Below are 13,171 nucleotides of genomic sequence, written 5' to 3' on the forward strand. Positions count from 1 at the left end.
CCTCCCTCTCCCTCTCCCTCTCCTTCTTCTCCTTCTTCTTCTTCTTCCTCCCTGCCCTTCTTCTTCTTTTTTGTACCAGGGATCAAACTCAGGACCTTGTGCTTGTGAGGCAGGTGCAGGCACCACTGAGCTACATCCCCAGCCCTCTGCTGTTTTCTTTAATGCCAAGGTCTCATTTGCCCCAAACCCCTTTGGCTCTGTCTTCACTTCCCTTGCTAATTAAACCATTTCAACTTGAAGACAAAAAATGGCTGGAAATGCACCAAGCATTGCCCTTCTAGGCACCATCCCAGCCATGACCACAGCAGCAAGCCAAGTGCCGGGTTGTTTCATCTATTTAAGCGATGCTAGAGAGGTGCACAAAACATTGCGGGGAAACTGAGAGCAAACTTATATCTCTCAGAGGAAATGAGGAGACAGAAAATGTGACAAAGACAAGGTGATCCTTACACTGAATGTTACTGGATGAACAGGAACAGGCCTGGCAGCAGCAGTGGAGAAGAGTGTTCCAGGCGGAAGAGACATGATCTAGGCCTGAAGACACTAACAGTTTTGCTGTGGATCCTCATGGTAAGGCCTCAAGGTGGCATTTACCAAAGAGAAAGCCAGCAAGGGAGGGTGGAGTCCAAACATGGGGTTTGCTTACCTTTTCCTGAGACAGAGCTACTGTGTGAATTGACAATTCCAGACTTGTATTTAAGAGGTCATCTGACTGATAGGATAGATTTGAGGGTGACCAGACCAGATGCTAGTTAAGAGCTAGAGGGTGGGTAAGGGTGTCAAGTTTTAATAGATACTTAGAACACAAATTAAGGGGAATTTGGGCTGTAGAAGATGTAAACACTCTCACCCCAACTCTAAAAATGTGCTAGGATGCCCCCAGATCACCATCCTGGGTGATGAGACCATTGGGTCCTATGCATGAAGTGTCACTAGGGCTCCTACCTGACCCTCCAAAGCCCCCAAAGGCTCACATGTGCTCAGAGACCCTACCCCCTGATATCTGTATCTATATCTGCGTGTTTCAGATTCCTTGATTTTTTTTTTATTGTTCTACAATGAAAGTGTACTTCTTTATAATTAAAAACATACATTTTTGCAAATATGTTTACAAAAATTGTTGGAGAATTTGGACCTTGCCCAGTAAGGGCCATAATCATCTCTGGGTTATGGAAGAGCAATACGAAAAGAAGATGTACAGCAGATACTAGGATATTGTAAGCAAAGTAAAGCCTACCTATTTGAGGCAATTGTCTTTATGTGTCAGGATAGACAACATGATCTTGTGTATACAGGAAACTTTAAAGACTCCATACACAAAAATAAATATACTCTTTAAAGTTGAATAAAGTTGCATGATAGGAAATCAACATACAAAAATCAGTTGCATTTCTATATACCAACAATGAGTTATTTGAAGAGAAATTAAGAAATAATCTCCCTTAAAATGAAAAATACTTAGGAATAAATTGAACAGGTAGTGAATGATCTGGACATTGAAACCTATAGAATATTAATGAAAGAAATTGAAGAAGATACATGTGGATACATTGTGTTCATGGGTTGGAAGAATTGATACTGTTACTACATCCTTACTACCTAAAGTGATCTCCAGATTCAATGCAATTTCTATCAAAATTCTAATAGCATTTTTCAAGAACAACCCTAAAATTTCCCACAAAAGACCCCAAATAGCCAAAGCAATCATAAGCACAAAAAATAAAATAAAAATCACATGTCTAGATTTTAAATTACAGAGCAAAGCTATGGTAATCAAAAACAGTGTGGTACTGCAAAAACTAAACCAAAACAAAAACAAAAAACACACAGAGACCAATGGAGTGGAATAAAGGGCCCAGAAGTGAAACCAAACCTATATAGTCAACTAATTTTCAACAAAATGCACAATGAGGAAAGCATAGTCTCTTCAATTAGTTTTACTGGGAAAACTGGGTATCCAAATGCTGAAGAATGAAATGAGACCCTTATCTTACACTATTTACACAACCAAAAAAATCAATTTAAGATGTTAACCCTAAACATAAGCTGGATGTGGTGGCACATGTCTGTAATCCCAGCTACTCTAAAGGCTAAGGCAGAAAAATCATAAGCTCAACATCAGTGTTGGCAACTTAATGAGACTCTGTCTCAAAAAATTTTTTAATAAAATTAAATTAAGAGGTCTAAGGATATAGCTTGGTACTCCCTGGGTTCAATCCCCAGTACCACATACAAAAAAATAAAAGTAAAAAATAAACTTGAACATAAGTCATGAAACCATAAAACTTCTACAATAAAACATAGGAGAAAAGTTTCTTGATATTGGCCTCTGCAATAATTTTTTTGCAAAAATAAGTAGGTCTGCATTCAACAAAAAGTTTCTGCACAACAAAGGAAATAGTCAACAAAACAAAGGCAAATTATGGAACTATTTACTAACTACATATTAAGTAAGAGTTAATATCTAATATTTAAAGAACTCATATAAAAATAACTAAAGTTAAAAAAAATGAAAAAAAGACCTACATAGACATTTCTTAAAAGAAGATATATGAATAGCCAACAAGTATATGAAAAGGTTATCAACATCATTAATTATCAGATAATGCAAAACAAAAGTGCAAGTAGATATAAATTCAGTTAGAATGGCTAGCATCAAAAATCAAAAGTGTAAGTAAAGATATAGATAAAAAGAATCCTTTGTACACTGTTGGTAGAAATGTAAATTAGTAGTATGTCCATTAATTAAGACAGTATGGAGTTTCCTCAGAAAAATTAAAATGAAAGTAGTTCAGCCAGCAATTCCCCTACTGGGTCTACATCCAAAGAAAATAAAATCACTATCTCAAAAAAAAAATATTTCACTCCCAAGTTCACTGAAGCATTGATTCACAATAGCCAAGGTATGCAAACAACCTAAATGTCCTACAACAGGTGGGTAGATAAAACAAATTATATATATATATACATATATATATATAAATGTAATATATATATCACATGCACACACAAAATGGCATGTAACTCAGCCTTTATAAAAGAATATATCCAGGCCGGGCGTGGTGACACACGCCTGTAATCCCAGCATTCAGGAGGCTGAGGCAGGAGTATCACTGTGCATTGGAGACCAGCCTGGGCTACATAGTGAGTTCCAGGGCAGTCTCAAAAAACCAAAAAAAAAAGAATGAATTCTTCAATTTGCAGAAGATTTGATAAACCTGAAGGACATTATGTTAAGTAAAATAAGTCAGGCACAAACAGGCAAATATTTCATGAGCCCACTTACAAATGAAATTTTTAAGAAGCATCAGAACAGAGTAGAATGGTGATTACCAAGTGTTGTGACTTAATTCAGATGTCCCCCAAAGCCTCATGTGCTCGTAAGTGGAGCTTTGAGGGGTGACTGGATCAAGAGTGTGTAATGCTGGATCAATCTGCTGATTCGTTTGGCAGAGTTCTGGTGTGTGCAGTGGGTGACTGAAGATAGAAGACCCACCCTGGGTGTGAGTGGCACCAACTCTTAGGCTTGCAGCCTGGATGGAGCAAAAAGAAAAAAAAAGAGAGTCATGGCACTGCCTGCCTGCTCTGCTGTGGCTGCGATGCCCCTCTGCCGTTCCACCTGCCTTGGAGACAGCCAACCAGGTACTGAACCCCTTCACACTCTGAGGTGAGTTAACCTGTCCTCCGTTAATGTGAGGTGTCAGGTGTTTTGTCCCTGCAATAAGGAAGTACGATATCGCCTACGCCGAGGATAAAAGGTTAGAGGAAAGTAGAGATTTTGGTCAAGGGGTCAGACTTTCAGTTCTAAGGCCAATGCGTTTCAGGCTCTAGTGCACAGCATTGTGACTGAAGTTAGTGGTAAAGAACTGTATGCTTAAAATTTGCTAAGAGAGTAAATCTCAAGAGTCCTTACCAGGAAAAACAGCTAACTGACTGTCGGAGGTGATGGATTATTAGAGTAATGGTGCTGACAATTTCACAAAATATATGTGCATCCAAACATCATGTTGTCTGGAATGCATGCATCGGGACGTCAGTGAACCTCAACGAAGCCAAGGAACAGTGACTTTCACATTGGCGTGGAGCCAATCCGTGCTTCCCCAGGAAATGCTTGCTCACCTGTCCCTCTCAACTTGGTTCTGGGCCCTGGGTGCCACCTCGGAGGTCACAGATTCCATGCAGTGGCCACTGATACTAGAGCCCAGGGCAGAGTTTTCAGCCATCTCTTTGATTGCTACATTTATATCATTGTACTGTTTAACTCAGTAGGATAAAAATTTTGATTCATAATAAATTCAGGCTTTTAAGGATACTTAAAAGAAAATTTGAAAAATTCAATTTTAGAAATATTATCTATTGTTCTTTTTACTAAAAGCACACTTCATAGACAGGGGAAAAGGGGAAATAGATTTAATTCCTGAGTGTCATAGCTATTTATATTTGGGGACCCACTAATGTAAGTGCATTTATGCTCATCTTTAAAATTTATACACAGTGGAGTACTATTCTTCCATAAAGAAAGATAAACTCGAGGTATCTACAGAGACATGGCAGTGGGTACCACAATCCCCAAACTATACTGTAAACTATATTACAAAGCCACTGTGATAAAAAACAGCATGGCACTGGCAAAGAAATGGACCTGAGGATCAGTGGAATAGATTAGAAGATGCAGAAACAACTCCAGACATACTCAACTACCTCATCTTTGACAAAGGAGCCAGCCATCCTCATTGGAGGAAAGATAGCCTCTTTAATAAATGGTGATAAAAAACTGGATTTCAACCTGCCACAGATTAAAACTACACCCTTATCTAAAATCAAAGTGGATTAAAGACCTAAAAATTAAAACAGAAACACTAAACTTGCTGGAAGATAAGGTAGGTAGAACCCATTGGCAAAGGGAAAGACTTTATGAATAAATCATCAGTGGCATGGGAACTAGCACAAAGAATCAACCACTGGGATGTCATCTTATTAAAAAGCTTCTGCGCTGCAAGGGAAACCACCGACAGAGCTAAGAGACAACTTTCAATGTGGGAGAAACAAAGGTCTACTATCTAGAATATGTAAAGAACTCCAAAAATCAGATCCCCTAATATAAAGAACCAATTCAAAAATGGACAACTGAAATGAACAGACATTTCTCAGACAAAGAAGCAGCAAATAAACAGTATGAAAAAATGTTCAACATCATTGGTCATTTGAGAGATGCAAATGAAAACAACACTGAGATTCCATCTCACCCCAGAAAGAATGGTTGCTAAAAAGAAATCAAATGATAACAAATGTTGACAGGGTTGTGGGGAAAAAGGAACCCTTCTCCATTGTTGGTGGGAGTGCAGACTGGTGCAACCACTGTGGAAATCAATATGGAGATACCTTGAACAATTAGGATTAGAATTCCCACTTGACCCAGCTATTACCCTGAAGAGTATCTTTCCAAAAGAATTAAAAGAATCATACCACCAGGATATATGCTCACCTATGGTCACAGCAGCACAGTTTGCAATAGCTAAAACTTGGAAGCAGCCCAATTGCCCATCACCTGGAAACTGGATAAAGAAGATGTGGATTTTTTTATAAAATGGAATGTTACTCAGCCATAAAGAACAAGAAAAAAATAGACACGTTTATAGCTCATGGGATGCACATTGAGAATCTGTGTAAATACCGAATAGTTTCTCTGGTGTCATAAACTAAAAGTGTAAATAAGGATTAAGATGCATAGCTGATACTGTGTAATAGGGAAGAGGGTATAAAGATGTAGGGGAAGTGAGAGGCATAGAGGAAAGATAAGAAGGGAAAAGAAAAAAATAAGAGAAAAGGAAAACACAGAAGCCAAATCTTTGTAAACAGGAAAGGGTGGACAGAGTAGAGGGAGGGCAGGGGAATGGGTAACAAATGAGAACCAAGACCCGTCACGTAAGGCACAAGATCCCAGTGATGGATGTAACTGTACTGTGTACCTAAAGTGTACCGATAAAAAAATAAAGAAAAAAAGAAGGCCGGGGATTCAGCTCAGTGGTGCTGCTGCCTGCCTCTCAAGTGCAAGTTTGATCCCTGGTACCCCCCCAAAAAAAAGTAAAATTAAATTAAAAAATAAAATATAGACACAGAAGTAACACCTAGAAAAAAATGCTTGCAAATCTAAGTTGAGCATACATGGCCAGTGTTCATGATCCAAAACACGACTAGGACAAGACGCTGAAACTGATCAAAGAGCTACCTCGTGTGTGCACACACAGGTGCCTGAGTGAGCAGAGCGCTGTGGCTTTAGATGCCGTGTTCTTAAAGTATGAGGGGCAGGAAGCAAAGACAGTTATGCAGTGTCTGGGTAGATGATTCCAAAGGGTGCAGTGGGTAGAGTTTGTTCCCCAGCTGGATTTCAGTGAACTAAATTCAGAACCCACTGCAATCCCGGGCAGCAGTATTGTTCCCAATTCCACAGTGCCTCTTTTAAGCAGGTTTAATTTTCATTCATCTGGCTGCTCTATGACTAATAAATTCTTTATTTCGTCAGTCTCTAAGGAGCAAACGCATCTTTGTCATTGCTCCTCTTCAACAAAAGGCCCTCTTTGAATCGTGTTTTCTGTGTGAGCTGGCACATGGGGTGGGAGCGGGAAAGCTTGGAGGAGACAAGGGAAGAAGGGTGCGGACTTTCGGAGATGACAAACTCAGCCCTGTTCAACAATGCTTCCTTGAGCGAGAGAATCAGCCCTCCCCTTGTCACCATGTGTGGTAAATCAGATTAAAGGGCCCTAAGAAAGCCCTCTGACTCCCCGTCAGACAAAGATCTGCGCTACAACCACAAATAGCCCGTAGTCCTCACCCACTGCACTGGGCTGAGTAAAAGAAGCACGGGCAAGTGTGTGTGCCCGGTACCTGAAACCTCCCAGTACTGCCCCAGCCCTGAAAGACTCTCTGCGGCCCCTGGCACTAGATTTACTGAAGGCTTGGGTCACTGAGTAAACAAAGCAGAGCTGCTTGTCTCTTCCCATGGCTGGGCCTCTGAAGTACTCTCTGTGATGTCACTGGCTACCACGGGGCAGCCCGGCCGGCCTCAGCGAGGGTGACCTCACAGGACGGGGTCTGAGCCATCGCTGTGCGCAAAACCGTGTGTCCAGAAAACAGGGTCTGCCTGTTTTGTGGACACAGAAGGCATTGAGCCCGATGCCTTCTCATATACATTAAAAATACAATGGAAGAGATTTTTATCTTCCATGAATATTTAATTCTCCTGAAAGCTAACCATCTGCATATCACAATACCCCAAAGCATGTGTGTGATTTTTTTTCTCTGTTGTCTTTCAAAATAAAGCAGCCGACCTCACTCTTCTTGTGATGCCTTGAAAGTTGCTTAAGTGTGCACCGATCCTTTTGATCTAACGAGCGTGTGTATTTTAAAACAATGTCAGCACTATTGTATCATCTGTTTGTGTGGAGGAAAAAGGACAATGCGGAGAGACAGGGTCAGTTTCCATTGTTTTCCAGGTGGCCTGTCTCACAATTCACTGATGTTTTGAACGCTGTTTAGTTTTTGCTGATGTCTTTTTATCTGAGGCTTCATGTGAATTTGAAAAGAGTTCCATTGATATGCAACCTACTGTGTATTCCGATATCCTGCCTGCCCTGTTGCACCGCAGAAGCCTGCAGCTGCCTGAAGCTTAATTATGCATGCATGCAAAGCCAGATGCTGGGCCAAGAGTGCTTCAACGACTACAGTTTCGCACTTGTTTTTGTTTGAATTATAATTGGGCAGATCTATATTTCTCAGCCCACTTTGTAACGAGAATGCCTCTCTTTGCCTCTGTTCCTACCTGTGTTTGACTTAGCTTCTTCTCGAAGGAGCCCTTTCCCAATCCGAAGGGCCTTTGAGACCTGAGAAGGGTCGTTCACGGGTTTGACAAATCCTTTTACCTACATAGTGTTGTTTAAGAGGTACAAAAATGACCCTAGCCCCAGTCAGTTTTCTCCAGATGGCTGGTAGCTGAAAAAGAAGAATAGTTAACTAAAAACTGGCATCTGGGTGGAAACAAAGAAGGCTGAGAGCCAGGCAGCTAAGTAGAAAGAAATACAGTACTGGGGATAAAGCTTTACACCTGGAGACCAGCGGAAGCAGATTTGTTAAAGCCATCCGGAGAGCCTTTTGCGAAATATTTCCAACCTACGGGATGTCAACCTCCAAGAACAACAGAGTCTCATCTGAGGGTGTGAGCTGGGCCTGGAATGGCTCGCTGAACAAGGTGTTAGCGACATCCTGCATGGTCTCCCTTCAAGATGTGTGGACCGGTGACCCTTTCACACAGGGTGACAGCTGCTGCCTGCCCCTACTTCTGAGGCCCCGACCATGGCAATTTTTTAAATGCAGCATCAAATCTAAGTACACAGATTAATCCCGTTGGAAGTCCTGGATTAGACTGCGACCCTGATGCCCCCACCCAAAGTTACAGAATTGTATTGAAGTTCTGAGAGCGAGTGAGCATCTAGGCTCGGACGCTCACTTAAATTGACTTTTAAGACTTAAAAATCACTGGGTGAGCAACAGTCATTCAACTCAATGACTCTATTTGAAGACTAAATCCTAATAACTGATGTTTTCATCCAGGACACGCAAAAGTGAAGTGACTAGACAGATTTTATTCGGAACTATTGGAAGAGGTACGATACTATTTTAATGGGGTTTTGTAGTAATGGGGAAAGATTCGGCTGACGCTGAACACAGTAAGGAAAAGTGGAGATTTATAAAAGGAGGCAGTGTGGGCAGGAAATTACTAAGAGGAAACAACAAGGTAAAAGGGGCTCTGGCTAAACTGATTTGATCAGGTTCCTACTGAGGGCAGGTCAAGTTGGTGGACAGCAGCGGGGATTGGTGGAGGACGAAGGGGTTGACCAGAGGGGCTGGCTGTGTAGCTAAGCGATAGAGCCCTTATCTACACCTGCAGTGCCCAGGCTCTGTCCCCAGCCTGTCAAAGGAAGAATTTGATCAGATACCGAAGTTGATCAGACATCCAGGATGGGTGTCCTCTCACAAGTGACTTTCCAGGTTTCTTGCTGCAGCTGGACCCTATTAGAATAAGCTAGAAGCCTCAGGTCAGGCCTAGTTTAGCAGAGGGCTCAGTGGAGCCTGGCTGAAGTTTGCTCAAGGACAAAATCTTTGTTCACATCCACTAAGCATGTTACACTGCCATCGTGATGACTTGAAGTAAAGCTGCTATGATTCCTATTTTACAGATGAGGACACTGAGACCTAGAGAGATCTTCCCCAAACCGAGGGCTTCTATGCTGCAGAGCTGAATACAAGTTATTCAAGCCCCAAATCTGTGGACCTACTAGCTATTATATTTTGCCTACTTAAAAATATTTGACTCAGGGCTGGGGATTTAGCTCAGTGGTTCCACTGCCGACCTCACAAGTGCAAAGTCCTGAGTTCAATCCCCAGTACCAAAAATAAATAAAAAATAAAAACATTTGACTCAAGTATTCTTTATAGCATATAAACTCTGGTTCTCAGCTACAAATATACTGACACTTTTCTATATTAAGTGGCAAACAGTGTTATATGCTCATAACAACTACCCTTCAAAGATGTACTTATTAGCCCCATATTCTGGATGAGATTTTACACTGAACTATTTTATTTTGCCAACAGTTCTCAAACTTAGCAAGCCTCAGAATTATCTGTAGGACTTGTTAAAACACAGACGCCTGGGCTCCATCCCGAGTCGGCATAGGTTCAAGTCCAAGAATTGGTCCCTTCCCCCAACCTCCTTAGTGCTGGGAACTGAACCCATGGCCTCCGGTATGCTAGGCAAGCACTCTACCACTGAGCAACATCCCTCATCCAAAATTTGTTGTTTGTTTTTGTTTTTGTTTAAACATGTAGTGCTTGCTCATACTGCTGGTCTGGGGATCATAGTATGAGAAACACTGTACTGTGTTCTGCTAGTATTTACAAGGAACAGGTACAACTTATTATCCTAAATCTTTCACAGACACATCACACACTTCTAATCCTCATAAGGTAGAGGCAAATTAGCCTCTAAAAACTGAAGTACTTTGTGCAGAATTGTCCCGATAGTAAACCACAGAACCAGAACCCAACTGAGAGCTGACTCCCAATGCCCAAGCCCTGCCTCATACTGTGCCCAGGGTTCTGGGCCCACTGGTCTAACTAGTCACAGAATCAGCCCAGAAAGTTTCTTAGATGAAAAGCCAATGTAATAGAAGGTGCTTTAGTGATAATACAACACCCTTGGGTATGTGGTGTAGCATCCTCATCTTGATATGTTACTTAGTCAACTAACTCTGTACATGTCAGCCGTGTGTGAAATGACTGGATACATCATGGTGGTAAGGAGAGAGTTTCTGTGACCAGAAACACTTGTCAGTGTCACAAAACATTTCTAAGTGAAGATGTTAGAAACATCTTTTACTTCCCCAGTGAACAGTGATAAGGAGACAAAAAGAATCAGATGGAGATTTACAAGTAGTGAATATTTACAGGTGTTTAGACTTTAAAGTCTAATTTGCTAAATTGGATGAAGTCAAGAGCGAAAGATCACATGCTTATTCTCAACTCCAAGCCATCAACACTATCTAAGCTATTGTCATTACCCTCCCCAAAGACAAGCCTGTGCCCCGTAAGCCAAAGAACTGCAGAAAATGCAACTGTACAGTTCCTTCCCTATGATCTACACCAAGGAGGAAAAAAGTTGAACTGCCTGAGATTTTATCTACCACCTTGGCTAACATGTTCCCTTTTCTCTCAATTGGAAATTAAGCGTATGCAGACGCGTCACTTCTCATTTCCATCAGCCTAACAGGGATACCAGCACGCAATCCACCCATAGCTGAGCGAATTACGTCAAATGGTATTTTTAAAGCTGCAATTTAATGCAACTTTATAGAAGAAGAATAATGAAATAAACATTAGATTGTTGCTGTAATGGAGAGAGTGTCGGTGGAGCAGCAGACGGATCTGTGTCAGGATTCCCACCTCGTCTCTCCCTCCTCGTGTTCTCCTGGCCGTGCTACCTGGCCAGCCCGGGGCAGCGTCTCTGTGTGGACGACACTGGCACCTGTGGCACCCAGGGTCATGAGAACGCCTGTGAAGGCCCTCAGAAAAGGACTCAGAAAATAGTGTCTGCCTGACCCTGCTTCCACCAAGAAATTATTTATTGGATGTTTACCATTGTCTTTTATAAAAACATAGTTATAAATTATATTTCCATGTTCCTTTGGGCTTTTTTTTTTCTTTTTCTTAGGCCTTTTTCATTTTATACATTTTCCTCTATCACCACTTGCCTTTTGGTAGTAATCCAGTTTATGGTCACATTACTGGACACGTATTTACTGTTAAAATCTTATATTTACTAGATTCGAGTTTTCCTTCAGCTTGTTTCCCCGTAATGAAGATGACCCTTTGACAGTTTCGGGGTTCTCGTTTTGTTTTGTTTCCTGTACCAGAGATCCAGGGGCACGCCGCCCCTGAGGCGCAGCCCAGCTCTTTTTCAGATTTATTTTGTCGCAGAGTCTCGAGGAGTTGCCCTGGCTGGCCAAGCACGTTTACCCTCCTTTCACTCTCCAGGCTGCCGGGATTACAGGCTTGCACCAACATGCTAAGCACTTCACTGCTTTCGTACAGCTTATATGAACCCCTTTCTTGACAAGGAAACAGTAAAAGAAAAGCATAGGAGGAGAAGACGAATTTGCAAAGCCAAGTCGAAGACGCGTAGAAGAGTATCAGCACTCCGTATCAGCACTCCCTTAAAGTTACCGCCGGGAGAGGTGTTGCTTAACAAATGCCCAGCCCACTGCTCTGTGAGTCCCTCTCCGTTCTTCTCCCAGGAAGCTCTTCCTCGCGGCTTGTGACTGGCTCGCATCAGGACTGTTCCCTTGGCGGGGGAGTTGAGCTGCAGACCAGTTGGTCAGAGTTACCCAGGTCAGAAACCAGCCTGACTGAAAGAGCCAGTCCCCACCCTGCTCCTTCTAACGTGCTTGGACTCCAGTTCATCCCACGCTGCCAGACACTTACTAGAATTATGGGACAGCACCAAAACTAAATATAAAACGCTGGGCTCCCCAGTGTTGTGCAAGCTCATGGTTAGATTGTCTGGAAATGCTGATGGTCTGCTTTTGTCAAACCCAAATGTGTTCCTCCCGTAGGGAATATTACTTGCACATGCGCGAGGTTAACACCTGTGGGCCAATAGGAAGCCTAATACCGCAGTGACGCGACAATTCCAGAGAGAGGAGCGACGATGATTGGCTCGTTTCGGTAATAATGTATCGTGAGCCCCTCTTGCTTGAGGGTTCAGTGTAAACAAAAGTATTCCAGTCTCCTGATTCTTTCGTTCCACAAATGTCTGTGGGCACCGTAAGCACGTGCTCGCTCTGTTCGAAAAGCCAGGGATATAACCACAAACAACATACTATGGTGTGTGCCTTTGCGAGTCTTACAAGCTCATGAGAGTTTTGTGAGTTTTGAAGGAACAAAAGAAAAACATGCTCTGTACCCCAGAAAGAAAATATCACATTTTGGATCTATAATTTAGCTAATTGGCTTACTTTTTCCAAATGTCAGAACCAGAGGCCTCACAAATCCATGTTCTCCCGACTCTCCCTTGATGCTATCGTGCAGCCTGTTTTATCCCCCGGGACTTACTGCTTCACAGTACTGGGAGTCACAGTTTTGTGCCTCTGCTCCAACTGATTTAGGAGCTTGCTCACCTTAAGATGCCCCAGCTCTCCTTACAGCCGAACAGCTTTTGCTCATGGTGTCAGGATATCTGGGCAGGTGGTGAGCTGGGAGCCTCCAAAGGACAGTGTGATATAACTCCTCAGCTACCACACAGCACAGACTGTCCTTACACACTTTGGTGGGCAGGGTGAGTGTGAGCCCCTAAGGGGTGACGCACTTTTTATCTGTGTAAGCTTTATTTCGTTTTGCCTTTGGCGGCACTTAATGGCTGCAGATAACAAAGCTGCCCTGAGAATCTTGCCGATCCAGTACCCTTGTCCTCTACCTGAGGCAGAGACTCTAAATACTCTAAAGCAAGCCGGGGTAGAGCTCAGTCGTGCAGCCCAGGCTTAGCATGCACAGGGCCTGGGTTCAATCTCCAGCACCAAAAATAAGTATGTAAGAGGAAGAAAACGCTATGACAGGCAGG

The sequence above is a fragment of the Fukomys damarensis genome, unplaced genomic scaffold, assembly GCF_012274545.1.
Source record: "Fukomys damarensis isolate Sample0158 unplaced genomic scaffold, DMR_v1.0_HiC HiC_scaffold_3, whole genome shotgun sequence".
Lineage (NCBI taxonomy): Eukaryota > Metazoa > Chordata > Mammalia > Rodentia > Bathyergidae > Fukomys > Fukomys damarensis.